Source organism: Panulirus ornatus, chromosome 2 (genome assembly GCF_036320965.1).
Source record: "Panulirus ornatus isolate Po-2019 chromosome 2, ASM3632096v1, whole genome shotgun sequence".
NCBI lineage: Eukaryota > Metazoa > Arthropoda > Malacostraca > Decapoda > Palinuridae > Panulirus > Panulirus ornatus.
The window spans coordinates 6,318,092-6,333,703 of record NC_092225.1 but is presented as its reverse complement, the minus strand read 5'-3'; the positions used below and the strand labels follow the sequence as shown (position 1 = coordinate 6,333,703).

General features: G+C 41.0%; 1 protein-coding gene across 1 annotated transcript in view; it reads right to left on the bottom strand.

Moving 5' to 3' along the window:
- Nucleotides 1-3,703: 3,703 nt before the first annotated feature.
- LOC139753320 (uncharacterized) overlaps nucleotides 3,704-15,612 on the bottom strand; it is a 43,592-nt gene continuing 31,683 nt past the window's right edge. The window contains exon 2 of the mRNA XM_071669643.1: nucleotides 3,704-4,499. The gene's annotated coding sequence lies outside the window, so the exon portion shown is untranslated. The remainder of the gene's footprint in view (nucleotides 4,500-15,612) is intronic.

Sequence of the window (15,612 nt, the reverse complement as noted above, 5' to 3'; positions counted from 1 at the left end):
GTATGAAGTCTGTTGGGGATGAGAGAGCTTGGGAAGTGAGTCAGTTGTTGTTCGCTGATGATACAGCGCTGGTGGCTGATTCATGTGAGAAACTGCAGAAGCTGGTGACTTAGTTTGGTAAAGTGTGTGGAAGAAGAAAGTTAAGAGTAAATGTGAATAAGAGCAAGGTTATTAGGTACAGTAGGGTTGAGGGTCAAGTCAATTGGGAGGTGAGTTTGAATGGAGAAAAACTGGAGGAAGTGAAGTGTTTTAGATATCTGGGAGTGGATCTGGCAGCGGATGGAACCATGGAAGCGGAAGTGGATCATAGGGTGGGGGAGGGGGCGAAAATTCTGGGGGCCTTGAAGAATGTGTGGAAGTCGAGAACATTATCTCGGAAAGCAAAAATGGGTATGTTTGAAGGAATAGTGGTTCCAACAATGTTGTATGGTTGCGAGGCGTGGGCTATGGATAGAGTTGTGCGCAGGAGGATGGATGTGCTGGAAATGAGATGTTTGAGGACAATGTGTGGTGTGAGGTGGTTTGATCGAGTGAGTAACGTAAGGGTAAGAGAGATGTGTGGAAATAAAAAGAGCGTGGTTGAGAGAGCAGAAGTGGGTGTTTTGAAATGGTTTGGGCACATGGAGAGAATGAGTGAGGAAAGATTGACCAAGAGGATATATGTGTCGGAGGTGAAGGGAACGAGGAGAAGAGGGAGACCAAATTGTTGGTGGAAAGATGGAGTGAAAAAGATTTTGTGTGATCGGGGCCTGAACATGCAGGAGGGTGAAAGGAGTGCAAGGAATAGAGTGAATTGGAGCGATGTGGTATACCGGGGTTGACGTGCTGTCAGTGGATTGAATCAAGGCATGTGAAGCGTCTGGGGTAAACCATGGAAAGCTGTGTAGGTATGTATATTTGCGTGTGTGGACGTATGTATATACATGTGTATGGGGGGGTGGGTTGGGCCATTTCTTTCGTCTGTTTCCTTGCGCTACCTCGCAAACGCGGGAGACAGCGACAAAGTATAATAAATAAATAATAAAATATTCTATTATATTTACTCTGTCTCACGCGTTAGCGAGGTAGCGCTAGGAAACAGACGAAAGAAATGGACCAACCCACCGACGTACACATATATATACATAAACACCCACTCACGCACATATACATACTTATACATTTCGATGTATAAATACATATGCATACGTATACAGATATATACATATATACACATGCATATATCCATACTTGCTTCCTTCATCCACCAACCAACCAACCCCCCCCCCTCTTCCTACTCCCCAGATCAGTGAGGTTATGAGGTTTGAATTCGCGACAAAGAGGGAGAAAAGGTGATATATCGAGAAAGTGAAATAAAACTAAATGTGACTGAGTAGATACTGAGCTCAGATAAAAGTGCATAATGTGGTTGGTTTAGGAGAGGCGTAGGAGAAAGCGGCTACGGTTGAGAAACAACAGGTAAAGGTGAGACCTATTGACCCTGGTGAGAACTACAGAGATCGGAGGAGGATTTTGTAGACATGAATGATGAGCACGTTGGTCTGGGGCCACAGGAAAGGTGTACTTTCATTATAATAAATTTATGAGCCTTTCTTGCGTGCCTTTATAGTTCTAAGATAGCATTACTTTCAAAAATTGTGAAGAAACTACGTGGAGGGTGAGATATGGAGCGAGAAGTTTGTGGAAAACTATATGTTTACATTAAATATGAGACGTAAGGAGAATAGAGTTCTCCTAAGGTGCCTCCCTATGATTATGAAATTGAAATGAATATAGTTAAGAGAATATTTTACTATGTTTGTGGAGATATGACTGCTGCCCTAACATCTGGGAATCGTAAGAAGGAACATCGATTTACACTGATCATAGAATTCCTAAGCTTTCATGCTGGTTCTAAGAAAAGAAACCAACGTGAATTTGCCGATGCATCCTACTGTAAGATGCTACTGTGTCAGAAATGTAAAGATACAGTAGCATCGTGTGAGAAGTATCGAGGATATGAAATGTTTGAAGATAAGGCAGTGAGAAAGAAGAGGATCGTGAGACGCTATACCTGACCTATAATATATGATGCAACAATCAGGAAAAGTCCGTGCAGATACTCAATGTTCGTGAAGTGAGGGTCAATAATAGAATGCAGACATCATGTGACAGACCTGAGAAGAGATCCAATAATTGATTATAGTGTTAAACAATCTTGTGTTCCTTCGGTGTCATGGACTAGCGTGTTTACGTATTAAGTAGTGATGGTGGTTATAGTCGGATACGCATAGAGAAGAAATTTGAGTGGAATCCTGAAGAGAATATAACATGAACTGCGTACGCTCTCATAGTGTGGTCTGTTTAGTTGTGTAGATGATCAGCATAGCGAGGACTATCTGAAACATGATTGAATGGAAATTAGAATACCACTGAAACGATGAGTATGCATGGGCTATGGTAGGGTCTGAGCGAGTAAGGAGAGAGAGAGAGAGAGAGAGAGAGAGAGAGAGAGAGAGAGAGAGAGAGAGAGAGAGAGAGAAGCCGTTGTAAATACCATTTACTAAGGCTGGAAGGGTGCGGTAGGGAGAGAAGTATTTGAGGCATATGTTACGTGGAGGAACATAAAATGAAAACTGTGAGTGTGCATATACGATGAGGGTGACTGGAACCCTGTCTGGCATCCCGTCGTGAAACATGTAAATACTGTTCCAATACTTCAGGGGAGAGGGAGACAGTGAGAGATTGTACAGATATTCTGACCGGTGTCCAATCTATATTCTTTGGAAAAGGAAAATTGGAAAGACCATATTTGTTATAGAGGCCTTATGTCTGATCTGGCAGGGTAGTTTTCCTGGAGAATGACCAGATGTTCATCTCTATGGCTCACTGGATCAAGAAGCAGTCAGAAAACGTGGGTTGTATTCTAGCAAAACCACCGTGCAACGATTACCTATTATCCGTTGTCTGTCCAAAGGCATAACGTTTTTCTTTGAACTCAGTGCCATCTCTAGGGAGCCCAACAGGTAGGCTGGCGAGGGACGCTACAAGTCATTATTCTGTATCTACAGTAAGTATAAAGACGGATGGGGTAGGTAAACACATCTTGAGGCAGTCGCTTAACGTAAAGAAGACTGACCCAAGAAACAGTTTGTTTTCTCTGAACAGAAAATGGTCTTCTCCATGAAAGCCTACTTCCTATGCAAAGACAGTATATAGGAGAGTAGTCAGGATCAGTTACAGTAAAATGTAGAAATATTCGTATCTTCATAATCCCAACTAATAGTAATGTCATCTCAGCGTTTGGCAATATGGACTCTGATGAGAACCTTCCACGTTACATACTAAAATAACATAGCATTCAGAATAAAAAGAAGAGGCATCAGCCAGCTTTTTACAATGGTGCACACCAGTAATTACATTGTTGAAAGAACCCAATTTAAAATGATGAAAAAAAATAAAAAGATTGTTCTCTCATGGAATGTGATGTAAGCCTCCAAGATTACAGTATCTAGAATTCCAAGGGAAGTTTCCTAAAGGTTAGAGACAATTTTATCAACGAATCTTCATATTGTGCAGCCTGTAAAGAAAACAATATGTTTTCCACAAATGTTGTAGAATCATATATTTTTACACAGGCAAGTAAAACATGTTTACATTAATAACATAACTGGGATTTCTTGCCGGGGAAGCAGATATTACTTATTCTTTTCTTAGATATGAGAAAATGCCAGATATTTTGAAAGAGGATCTTCTAACTCGTTTGCCGCAGAGTTCAGCAAGAAGTCTTCACAACGCGTAGGACAAACTTGAAAGATCATCCAGAAAATATTCATTTGTGACTGGAAGGCTAGTGAAAGGCATCGGTCTTAGATCTGAAACTACTTACGATATATTAAAGTTTAATTACTTTTGTATTTGACAACTATAAATCTTTTTCTCTTAAAAAATTAAAGAAAAAATATAGGCACTAGCTTGACTGCCAATATTTGCGTCTGTACCAAGAACATCCAAGACTCTTTTAGAATAGGACAAGACTCATTTATATTTGATTCAAGTGAAAACTTTACACAAAATATAAATGGCTTGCATTGTAGACCTTACAAAAAATGTAAATGGCTTGCAGAGAATGACTAGCATCTTTAATGTAGGTGTATTCTAGTGTCTGACTTGAAATTGTAACATTAAGGATAATTTTTGAGAAGTTATTAGTAACTAAGAACCAAGCGCACGCTGCGGAACAAACTCCTAGCATATTACAATTGGAGTCTGGGAAACTATTCCATGCTTGTTCCAGTGAACAAAAAAGGTAATGATCTCCTGGTTGATGGAACAGGAATGTGGAAAACACGAATGGTCAACTGATGGATTTCTCTTGTGATTCAGAGCTCGGCTTGGTATACAGATCTTAACGGCCAAACCAATTTATGAAATAACTGGGGAACGAAGATTTACTCTGTGGGAATCTGGGGAACCCACCCATTCATGAGTTGAAAATGAAGTTATCTGCATTACCAAACCTGAAAAAAAATCAAGACCATGAGGTATATCAAAGAAGACCAGAAACTGTAATAACGACGGTGCATGCTGGAACCAACGAATTGTCTGACAACAGCTGTGTTGCATAACCTACACGCCAGGGGGTACAGTAATGAAGGACTAGAACCGTCCTGAGTCCAGGTCAGAAACGTCATATGACTATCAGAAAAATTGATCCTTAATTACCTTAAAAGCTAAAGACTGATTACATGGTAAGCAAGGAGCTAACCAAAAGTTTATACGAACGAAAAGATGAAGAAGATTAAGATCTTAGAGTCTTAAGATTATGTTGATGCAGAAAGTCTGTATCTTTACAGAAATCTTCAATCATCTCTTTAACCCCAAACATACATGACTCCAGTTCACAACCTCCGGTCACTGTGAACAATTATTTCCACTGAACAAATCGCTAACGCATTCTAGGTACACATACAAAACACATGATATTCACTCCCCACACTACATATGTGGTTTCTTTCGGCCACTTCACATGCCTTGGTTCAGTCCACTGACAGCACATCGACCTCTGTGCACGCCTTTCATCCTCCTATATGTTCAGACCCAGATCACTTAAAATCTTTTACACTTCACCCTTCTATCTCCAGTTTGGTCTTCTATTTATCCTTCTTCCCTCCACTTCTGACACATATACCCTCTTTGTCAAACTCTCATATGTTCTCTTCTCTTGTCCGAACCATTTCAGCACACCCTCTTCAGTTGTCTTAACCACACCATTTAACCACGCATCTCTCTCAAGCATTTTGTGTCCATTACATCCACCCTCTTCCACACATCCTCGTATATAGCCTATGGCTTGCATCTATAGAATAAAGTTGGAACTACTGTAACATCAAACATGCTTATCATTGCTCTTCTAGATAACGGCTTCTCATTTCACACATATTTTACTGCTCCCAAAAATTTCGCCCTTTCACCAATCCTATGATTCACTTCTGCCTCAGTGGTTTAATTTCCCGCTGTGTCCACTCCCAGATATCTAAAACACTTCACGTTCTCCAGTTTTTCTCCATCAAAATTCACTCCCTAAATCTCACGTCTCTCAACCTTACTAATCCTAATAACCTTGTTTTTATTCACATTTATTCTCAACTGGCTATTTTCACCTACATTTCCAGACCTAATCACCAACTTCTGCAGTTCCACACTTGAATCTATCACCAGTGCTGTGTCACGTCACCTTTTACTATTCTACACTTAATCTTGCCTGATATTTCTTCTCACTGGTCTCTTTTCCAAATCCAATTACTCTTAACTTCTTCTCACCCATAATGTTTCCTCTTTTCCGAAAATCTTTACATATCTTCAACCTAACCTCCACATGGAAATGACCAGCCATCCCACCAGCCCTTCTCACCGCATCCATATCCAAAAAGTATCTCTGTTGCGTGCCTTTCATTTAGTATGCAATCAAGCAATGCCGTCTGACTATCTCTCCTACTCACATACGTATACATGTGTATGTCCATTTTTCTTAAACCAGGTATACCCAGCCATTAATCTGTTTTTCCTCACAAAACTCCAAAACCTTAACTATATCCTCAACTACCTCATAAGCCACCGGCCCCTCCAATATCAATCTCCTAATATTATTCCAACGTCTCTTGCATCAAAACTGATGATACACTCACCCAGCTTCTAAAACACGTGCCTTTCATGATCCTTCTTGTCATGGCCAGGCGCATAATTACTAATCATCATCTTTATCCAGCAATACAATTTCGCTTTTACACATATCAATGAAGAAATTAATCCTACCACACTCACACACTCCCACAGCTCAAGCTTCACAGTAGTGCTACGCATTTCTTACCTCTTGCAAGTGACTTTCTTCCAATTTCAATACAATTCTTCTGTGCCTTTCAGCTTTAACTCACTCAGAGCCTGAACATTCAGTTCTGTCTCCTCAAATGTATTACCTACCACTAGTTACCTTCACATCTTGGTGATAAATATAATACGTATATATATATATATATATATATATATATATATATATATATATATATATATATATATATATATATATATATGTTTTCTTTTTTCTTTTCTTTTCGTACTATTCCCCATTTTCCGCATTAACAACGTAGCGTTAAGAACAGAGGACTGAGCCTTTAAGGGAATATCCTCATTTAGCCCCCTTCCCTGTTCCCTCTTTTGGAAAATTAAAAACAACAGGGGAGGATTGCCAACCGCACTTTGTCGCTGTCTCCCGCGTTTGCGAGGTAGCGCAAGGAAACAGACGAAAGAAATGGCCCAACCCCCCCCCCCCCCATACACATGTATATACATACGTCCACACACGCAAATATACGTACCTACACAGCTTTCCATGGTTTACCCCAGACGCTTCACATGCCCTGATTCAATCCACTGACAGCACGTCAACCCCGGTATACAACATCGATCCAATTCACTCTATTCCTTGCCCTCCTTTCACACTCTTGCATGTTCAGGCCCCGATCACACAAAATCTTTTCCACTCCATCGTTCCACCTAAAATTTGGTCTCCCACTTCTCCTCGTTCCCTCCACCTCCGACACATATATCCTCTTGGTCAATCTTTCCTCACTCATTCTCTCCATGTGCCCAAACCATTTCAAAACACCCTCTTCTGCTCCCTCAACCACACTCTTTTTATCTCCACACATCTCTCTTACCCTTACGTTACTTACTCGATCAAACCACCTCACACCAACCATTGTCCTCAAACATCTCATTTCCAGCACATCCACCCTCCTGCGCACAACTCTATCCATAGCCCACGCCTCGCAACCATACAACATTGTTGGAACCACTATTCCTTCAAACATACCCATTTTTGCTTTCCGAGATAATGTTCTCGACTTCCACACATTCTTCAAGGCTCCAAGGATTTTCGAGCACTCCCCCCACCACTTCCGCTTCCATGGTTCCATGGTTCCATCCGCTGCCAGATCCACTCCCAGATATCTAAAACACTTTACTTCCTCCAGTTTTTCTCCATTCAAACTTACCTCCCAATTGACTTGACCCTCAACCCTACTGTACCTAATAACCTTGCTCTTATTCATATTGACTCTTAACTTTCTTCTTTCACACACTTTACCAAACTCAGTCACCAGCTTCGGCAGTTTCTCACATGAATCAGCCACCAGCGCTGTATCATCAGCGAACAACAACTGACTCACTTCCCAAGCTCTCTCATCCACAACTGACTTCATACTTGCCCCTCTTTCCAAAACTCTTGCATTCACCTCCCTAACAACCCCTTCCATAAACAAATTAAACAACCATGGAGACATCACACACCCTGCCGCAAACCTACATTCACTGAGAACAAATCACTTTCCTCTCTTCCTACACGTACACATGCCTTACATCCTCGATAAAAACTTTTCACTGCTTCTAACAACTTGCCTCCCACACCATATATTCTTAATATCTTCCACAGAGCATCTATATCAACTCTATCATATGCCTTCTCCAGATCCATAAATGCTACATACAAATCCATTTGCTTTTCTAAGTATTTCTCACATACATTCTTCAAAGCAAACACCTGATCCAGACATTCTCTATCACTTCTGAAACCACACTGCTCTTCCCCAATCTGATGCTCTGTACATGCCTTCACCCTCTCAATCAATACCCTCCCATATAATTTACCAAGAATACTCAACAAACTTATACCTCTGAAATTTGAGGTATATATATATATATATATATATATATATATATATATATATATATATATATATATATACACATATATATATATATATATATATATATATATATATATATATATATATATATATATATATATATATATATATATATATATATATTTCATCCCTGGGGATAGGTGAGAAAGAATACTTCCCACATATTCCCTGCGTGTCGTAAAAGGCGACTAAAAGGGAAGGGAGCGGGGGGTGGAGATCCTCCCCTCTCGGTTTTTTTATATTTTCCAAAAAGGAGGGACAGAGAACGGGGCCAGGTGAGGATATTCCCTCAAAGGTCCAGTCCTCTGTTCTTAACGCAACCTCGCTAATGCGGGAAATGCCGAATAGTATGAAAGAAAAGAATATATATATATATATATGTATATATATATATATATATATATATATATATATATATATACATATATATATATATATATATATATATATATATGTATATATATATATATATATATATATATATATATATATATATATATATATATATATATATATATATATACATAAGTATATATATATACATAAGTATACATAAGTATACTTATGTAAGTAGGAGAGATGGCCAGAGAGCGTTATTGGATTACGTGTTAATTGACAGGCGTGCGAAAGAGAGACTTTTGGATGTTAATGTGCTGAGAGGTGCAACTGGAGGGATTTCTGATCATTATCTTGTGGAGGCTAAGGTGAAGATTTGTATGGGTTTTCAGAAAAGAAGAGTGAATGTTGGGGTGAAGAGGGTGGTGAGAGTAAGTGAGCTTGAGAAGGAGACCTGTGTGAGGAAGTACCAGGAGAGACTGAGTACAGAATGGAAAAAGGTGAGAACAATGGAAGTAAGGGGAGTGGGGGAGGAATGGGATGTATTTAGGGAATCAGTGATGGATTGCGCAAAAGATGCTTGTGGCATGAGAAGAGTGGGAGGTGGGTTGATTAGAAAGGGTAGTGAGTGGTGAGATGAAGAAGTAAGAGTATTAGTGAAAGAGAAGAGAGAGGCATTTGGACGATTTTTGCAGGGAAAAAATGCAATTGAGTGGGAGATGTATAAAAGAAAGAGACAGGAGGTCAAGAGAAAGGTGCAAGAGGTGAAAAAAAGGGCAAATGAGAGTTGGGGTGAGAGAGTATCATTGAATTTTAGGGAGAATAAAAAGATGTTCTGGAAGGAGGTAAATAAAGTGCGTAAGACAAGGGAGCAAATGGGAACTTCAGTGAAGGGCGCAAATGGGGAGGTGATAACAAGTAGTGGTGATGTGAGAAAGAGATGGAGTGAGTATTTTGAAGGTTTGTTGAATGTGTTTGATGATAGAGTGGCAGATATAGGGTGTTTTGGTCGAGGTGGTGTGCAAAGTGAGAGGGTTAGGGAAAATGATTTGGTAAACAGAGAAGAGGTAGTGAAAGCTTTGCGGAAGATGAAAGCCGGCAAGGCAGCAGGTTTGGATGGTATTGCAGTGGAATTTATTAAAAAAGGGGATGACTGTATCATTGACTGGTTGGTAAGGTTATTTAATGTATGTATGACTCATGGTGAGGTGCCTGAGGATTGGCGGAATGCGTGCATAGTGCCATTGTACAAAGGCAAAGGGGATAAGAGTGAGTGCTCAAATTACAGAGGTATAAGTTTGTTGAGTATTCCTGGTAAATTATATGGGAGGGTATTGATTGAGAGGGTGAAGGCATGTACAGAGCATCAGATTGGGGAAGAGCAGTGTGGTTTCAGAAGTGGTAGAGGATGTGTGGATCAGGTGTTTGCTTTGAAGAATGTATGTGAGAAATACTTAGAAAAGCAAATGGATTTGTATGTAGCATTTATGGATCTGGAGAAAGCATATGATAGAGTTGATAGAGATGCTCTGTGGAAGGTATTAAGAATATATGGTGTGGGAGGAAAGTTGTTAGAAGCAGTGAAAAGTTTTTATCGAGGATGTAAGGCATGTGTACGTGTAGGAAGAGAGGAAAGTGATTGGTTCTCAGTGAATGTAGGTTTGCGGCAGGGGTGTGTGATGTCTCCATGGTTGTTTAATTTGTTTATGGATGGGGTTGTTAGGGAGGTAAATGCAAGAGTTTTGGAAAGAGGGGCAAGTATGAAGTCTGTTGGGGAAGAGAGAGCTTGGGAAGTGAGTCAGTTGTTGTTCGCTGATGATACAGCGCTGGTGGCTGATTCATGTGAGAAACTGCAGAAGCTGGTGACTGAGTTTGGTAAAGTGTGTGGAAGAAGAAAGTTAAGAGTAAATGTGAATAAGAGCAAGGTTATTAGGTACAGTAGGGTTGAGGGTCAAGTCAATTGGGAGGTGAGTTTGAATGGAGAAAAACTGGAGGAAGTGAAGTGTTTTAGATATCTGGGAGTGGATCTGGCAGCGGATGGAACCATGGAAGCGGAAGTGGATCATAGGGTGGGGGAGGGGGCGAAAATTCTGGGGGCCTTGAAGAATGTGTGGAAGTCGAGAACATTATCTCGGAAAGCAAAAATGGGTATGTTTGAAGGAATAGTGGTTCCAACTATGTTGTATGGTTGCGAGGCGTGGGCTATGGATAGAGTTGTGCGCAGGAGGATGGATGTGCTGGAAATGAGATGTTTGAGGACAATATGTGGTGTGAGGTGGTTTGATCGAGTGAGTAACGTAAGGGTAAGAGAGATGTGTGGAAATAAAAACAGCGTGGTTGAGAGAGCAGAAGAGTTTGGTTTGAAGTGGTTTGGGCACATGGAAAGGATGAGTGAGGAAAGATTGATCAAGAGGATATATGTGTCGGAGGTGGAGGGAACAAGGAGAAGAGGGAGACCAAATTGGAGGTGGAAAGATGGAGTGAAAAAGATTTTGTGTGATCGGGGCCTGAACATGCAGGAGGGTGAAAGGAGGGCAAGAAATAGAGTGAATTGGAGCGATGTGGTATACCGGGATTGACGTGCTGTCAGTGGATTGAATCAAGGCATGTGAAGCGTCTGGGGTAAGCCATGGAAAGCTGTGTAGGTATGTATATTTGCGTGTGTGGACGTATGTATATACATATGTATGGGGGGGGTTGGGCCATTTCTTTCGTCTGTTTCCTTGCGCTACCTCGCAAACGCGGGTGACAGCGACAAAGTATAATAAAAAAAAATATATGTATATATATGTATATATATGGAAATAAAAAGAGCGTTGTTGAGAGAGCAGAGGAGGGTGTTTTGAAATGGTTTGGGCACATGGAGAGAATGAGTGAGGAAAGATTGACCAAGAGGATATATGTGTCGGAGGTGGAGGGAGCGAGGAGAAGTGGGAGACCAAATTGGAGGTGGAAGGATGGAGTGAAAAAGATTTTGTGTGATCGGGGCCTGAACATGCAGGAGGGTGAAAGGGGGGCAGGGAATGGAGTGAATTGGATCGATGTGGTATACCGGGGTTGACGTGCTGTCAGCGGATTGAATCAGGGCATGTGAAGCGTCTGGGGTAGACCATGGAAAGTTGTGTGGGGCCTGGATGTGGAAAGGGAGCTGTGGTTTCGGGCATTATTGCATGACAGCTAGAGACTGAGTGTGAACGAATGGGGCCTTTGTTGTCTTTTCCTAGTGCTACCTCGCACACATGAGGGGGGAGGGGGATGGTATTCCATGTGTGGCGAGGTGGCGATGGGAATGAATAAAGGCAGACAGTATGAATTGTGTGCATGGGTATATATGTATGTGTCTGTGTGTGTATATATATGTGTACATTGAGATGTATAGGTATGTATATTTGCGTGTGTGGACGTTTATGTATATACATTGTGTATGGGGGTGGATTGGGCCATTTCTTTCTTCTGTTTCCTTGCGCTACCTCGCAAACGTGGGAGACAGCGACAAAGCAAAATAAAAAAAAAAATAATATATATATATATATATATATATATATATATATATATATATATATATATATATATATATATATATATTCTTTTTTCTTTCAAACTATTCGCCATTTCCCGCGTTAGCGAGGTAGCGTTAAGAACAGAGGACTGGGCCTTGGAGGGAATATCCTCACCTGGCCCCCTTCTCTGTTCCTTGTTTTGGAAAATTAAAAAAAAAAAAAAAAAAAAAAAGAAAAATGAGAGGGGAAGATTTCCAGCCCCCCGCTCCCTCCCCTTTTAGTCGCCTTCTACGACACGCAGGGAATACGTGGGAAGTATTCTTTCTCCCCTATCCCCAGGGATATATACATATATATACACATACATATACATATACATATATATACATATATACATATATATATATATATACATACACACATACATATATACATATTCTTTCTTTCTTTTAAACTATTCGCCATTTCCCGCGTTAGCGAGGTAGCATTAAGAACAGAGGACTGGGCCTTTGAGGGAATACCCTCACCTGGCCCAATTCTCTGTTCCTTCTTTTGGAAAAAAAAAAAAAAAAAAAAAAAAAAAAAAAACGAGAGGGGAGGATTTCCAGCCCCCCGCTCCCTCCCCTCTTAGTCGCCTTCTACGACACGCAGGGAATACGTGGGAAGTATTCTTAATCCCCTATCCCCAGGGATATATATATATATACATTATATATTTTTTTTCTTGTTTTTTGCTTTGTCGCTCTCTTCCGCGTTTGCGAGGTAGCGCAAGCAAACAGACGAAAGAAATGGCCCAACCCACCCCCATACACATGTATACACATACGTCCGCACACGCAAATATACATGCCTACACAGCTTCCCATGGTTTACCCCAGACACTTCACATGCCATGATTCAATCCACTGACAGCACGTCAACCCCGGTATACCACATCGATCCAATTCACTCTATTCCTTGCCCTCCTTTCACCCTTCTGCATGTTCTGGCCCCGATCACACAAAATCTTTTTCACTCCATCTTTCCACTTCCAATTTGGTCTCCCACTTCTCCTCGTTCCCTCCACCTCCGACACATATATCCTCTTGGTCAATCTTTCCTCACTCATTCTCTCCATGTGCCCAAACCATTTCTAAACACCCTTTTCTGCTCTCTCAACCACGCTCTTTTTATTTCCACACATCTCTCTTACCCTTACGTTACTTACTCGATCAAACCACCTCACACCACACAATGTCCTTAAACATCTCATTTCCAGCACATCCACCCTCCTGCGCACAACTCTATCCATAGCCCACGCCTCGTAACCATACAACATTGTTGGAACCATTATTCCTTCAAACATACCGATTTTTGCTTTCGGAGATAATGTTCTCGACTTCCACACATTGTTCAAGGCTCCCATGATTTTCGCCCCCTCCACCACCCTATGATCCACTTCCGCCTCCATGGTTCCATCCGCTGCCAGATCCACTCCTAGATATCTAAAACACTTTACTTCCTCTAGTTTTTCTCCATTCAAACTTACCTCCCGATTGACTTGACCATCAACACTACTGTACCTAATAACCTTGCTCTTATTCACATTTACTCTTAACTTTCTTCTTTCACAAACTTTACCAAACTCAGTCACCAGCTTCTGCAATTTCTCATATGAATCAACCACCAGCGCTGTATCATCAGCGAACAACAACTGACTCACTTCCCAAGCTCTCTCATCCACAACAGACTGCATACTTGCTCCTCTTTCCAAAATTCTTGCATTCACCTCCCTAAATCCATAAACAAATTAAACAACCATGGAGACATCACACACCCCTGCCGCAAACCTACATCCACTGAGAACAAATCACTTTCCGCTCTTTCTACACGTACACGCGCCTTACATCCTCGATAAAAACTTTTCACTGCTTCTAACAACTTGCCTCCTACACCATATATTCTTACTACCTTCCACGGAGCATCTCTATCAACTCTGTCATATGCCTTCTCCAGATCCATAAATGCTACATACAAATCCATTTGCTTTTCTAAGTATTTCTCACATACATTCTTCAAAGCAAACACCTGATCCACACATCCTCTACTACTTCTGAAACCACACTGCTCTTCCCAATCTGATGCTCTGTACATGCCTTCACCCTCTCAATCAATACCCGCCCATATAATTTACCAGGAATACTCAACAAACTTATACCTTTGTAATTTGAGCACTCACTCTTATCCCCTTTGCCTTTGTACAGTGGCACTATGCACGCATTCCGCCAATCCTCGGGACCTCACCATGAGTCATACATACATTAAATAACCTTACCAACCAGTCAATAATACAGTCACCCCCTTTTTTAATAGATTCCACTGCAATACCATCCAAACCTGCTGCCTTGCCTGCTTTCATCTTCCGCAAAGCTTTTGCTACCTCTTCTCTGTTTACCAAATTTTTTCCCTAACCCTCTCACTTTGCACACCACCTCGACCAAAACACCCTATATCTGCCACTCTATCATCAAACACATTCAACAAACCCTCAAAATATTCTCTCCATCTCCTTCTCACATCACCACTACTTGTTTTCACCTCCCCATTAGCGCCCTTCACTGAAGTTCCCATTTGCTCCCTTGTATTTACCTCTTTATTTATTTATTTATTTATTTACCTCCTTCCAGAACATCTTTTTATTCTCCCTAAAATTTAATGATACTCTCTCACCCCAACTCTCATTTGCCCTCTTTTTCACCTCTTGCACCTTTCTCTTGACCTCCTGTCTCTTTCTTTTATACATTTCCCACTCAATTGCATTTTTTCCCTCCAAAAATCGTCCAAATGCCTCTCTCTTCTCTTTCACTATTAATCTTACTTCTTCATCCCACCACTCACTACTCTTTCTAATCAACCCACCTCCCACGCTTCTCATGCCACAAGCATCTTTTGCGCACTCCATCACTGTTTCCCTAAATACATCCCATTCCTCCCTCACTCCCCTTACTTCCATTGTTCTCACCATTTTCCATTCTGTACTCAGTCTCTCCTGGTACTTCCTCACACAAGTCTCCTTCCCAAGCTCACTTACTCTCACCACCCTCCTCACCCCAAAATTCACTCTTCTTTTCTGAAAACCCATACAAATCTTCACCTTAGCCTCCACAATATAATGATCAGACATCCCTCCAGTTGCACCTCTCAGCACATAACATCCAAAAGTCTCTTTCGCGCGCCTGTCAATTAACACGTAATCCAATAACGCTCTCTGGCCATCTCTCCTACTTACATACGTATAGTTATGTATATCTCGCATTTTAAACCAGGTATTCCCAATCACCAGTCCTTTTTCAGCACATAAATGTACAAGCTCTTCACCATTTCCATTTACAACACTGAACACCCCATGTGTACCAATTATTCCCTCAACTGCCACATTAGTCACCTTTGCATTCAAATCACCCAACACTATAACCCGGTCTCGTGCATCCAAACCACTAACACAATCATTCAGCTGCTCCCAAAACACTTGCCTCTCATGATGTTTCTTCTCA